This window comes from Schistocerca serialis, chromosome 3 (assembly GCF_023864345.2).
Source record: "Schistocerca serialis cubense isolate TAMUIC-IGC-003099 chromosome 3, iqSchSeri2.2, whole genome shotgun sequence".
Classification (NCBI taxonomy): Eukaryota; Metazoa; Arthropoda; class Insecta; order Orthoptera; family Acrididae; genus Schistocerca; species Schistocerca serialis.
The window spans coordinates 116,359,526-116,361,971 of NC_064640.1; positions in this window are offsets into that span (position 1 = coordinate 116,359,526).

The following is a 2,446-nucleotide window of genomic DNA, read 5'->3' on the forward strand; positions in this document are numbered from 1 at the left end:
GTAATTTCACGACTGAGGATTCACTCTCTACAATCGGAGGCTTTCCAAAACTAGAAAAGTATCTCTTGCCCACAGGCCATATAACAGGTTACAAATACCTCTCAGCGGCAGCAAACTTTGGAAATAGCGACAGTACTCCGAATTAGAACCCAAAGGTATTATCTGAAAGTGTATAAAGTAAAATGAAGCCTGAACAAAAAATTCTTTGACAGTAGATAGTAAACCAGAAAGTAAAATTATAATATACAGTATTCCAGTAACCCACTCGCTGGTTACCCCGTCCCTTCTCCTTAACATCACATAAGTAAAAAAATAAACCAATTTATAATCTCATTTTTAAGCCATATCAGTTACTTACATTAATAACAGGAGCTGCAGACCAGAAAATTTATAAATTGAACACAAAATGACTCAAAATCCAGTATGAACCAATGTGTGAGTATAATAATTTTAATCCTTAACATTTTAGCATTAAAAGAGATGTAGTGTACACACACAAAGTACTTAAGAAATAATTTCAGATTATCCATTCGTTTCCTCGTTAAAAACACCCAACGCACCATTTGCCCATGTGCAGGCTACTGAATCAAATTTTTACAAGACAGTTAAAGTGATCTGGATAAGTGCATCGCTTAACAGCTCACTGAAATACGTATAGCACCATGTGTTGCCTTTATGAGTAAAGTGGAACTCTATGTTGTGCACATCAACTTCAAACAGCCATAAATCATCTCCCCATTAGCCAACCATGATACAACAATGTCTCAGTAGAAACACCATTAAACGACTATCAAAATTATTTCATGATTCTCTTTGGCCATAAATGTAAACATTCATAAATTTGAGTTATCTGGGTCTACTTGTTATCTGAAATCCTGAACCACCTTTCGCAAAACTATTACTCTTCAAACATAGAAATTGTTACAGGTTGATTCTGTATACAGATCTGACAATACAAAGGACACTTTCGATACAACATTTAAAATATATTTTTATTTTTCCTGACAAATAGGTAAAATTATGCTGCAATACACATAATTGTGTATGATATTACGCTTGATTTCAGTTAAACTTCCACTAGTCGACCTTTACAGTTTCTACCCACAGATAATGTACAAATGTCTTCTCTGTGATACAACGTTCATAAATTATTCATTAACTTCATAAATGAAGACAAAAAATCACTGCAAAATGATTGCCTGTAAGCAATGAAACAATCAAATATACATACCGGTTCCGTATAGCTACCAATTATTCATGAGTAGGTACCTAATTAAGTTGACTGTAAATGAAATGTGGGCAGGGTACAAATTATGGCGTCCGTTGCAAAGTCTTTGCATCAAATGTCCAGGGGTGACACGTCACATCATTGCGAGTAACTTTTGTCACAGACTAAGTGTTCGGCGATTCTCTGCAGAGACACTAGATTATCTTTTGTGTTGGTTAGTCCTTGAGAGATGGTAGACCACAGGCACTGTGTGGCGTGCATATGCCTTATGTGTTGTCTGTAATCAATTCATTTGCTCTGTATGAAAGAGGGTAGGCCCAGCAAAATTAAATGTCCTCATTCGCTTCTAAAATACCTTTGTCCAAGTAGACACATTCATTCTTAAGTTTTCTTGTAGGAGATTACTGTATAATGTATTAGGGTAGATAGTATGCAATGCACCTGGTTAGCAGATCCTGCTAGATAAGTGAAGTCTCATTCTCTGATGGCAGTGAATCCTGAAGGACGCCTAGTGCCGCTGGGAAGCATCAAGAAAATTTTTCTCTAATAAAATTTGTTCCTCATGATGTGATCTATCACCCCTAGATGTCTGACGCAAAAAGTTTGGAATATCCTGTATACTTCGATTAAAATAACTTTGTGAATAAAGTTACAGCGACTTGAGTGGTAGCAGCCAGACTCACCCTACAAAAATTCTTCAATGATCTTGGCGTGCTCACTATGGTGTAGGCACAACCAAGGCCTTGCCGAAGGGGCAGGATACATTGGGTAGAGTAACACTCAGGACACTGTCCACCAAACTAACGCCTATGAAGCTATTTTATTCTACCAACATTAGCTCTGGCATGAATGTAAACCTATGACTGATCTTGCTCATTCTGACTTCAGCACTTGTTGATTCCATACAAACGAACACAGTGTTTAGTCTGTGGATCACAGCTCGTGAGAACCTGAGAAAAATGGTTCAAATGGCTCTGAGCACTACGGGACTTAACTGCTGTGGTCATCAGTCCCCTAGAACTTAGAACTACTTAAACCTAACTAACCCAAGAACATCACACACATCCATGCCCGAGGCAGGATTCGAACCTGCGACCGTAGCTGTTGCGAGGTTCCAGACTGTAGCGCCTAGAACCACTTGGCCACTCCGGCCGGCCGAACCTGAGAATGCGTGTAAAATGACCTAGTGCTGATTGAGATGTGATATCAGACGGCGTG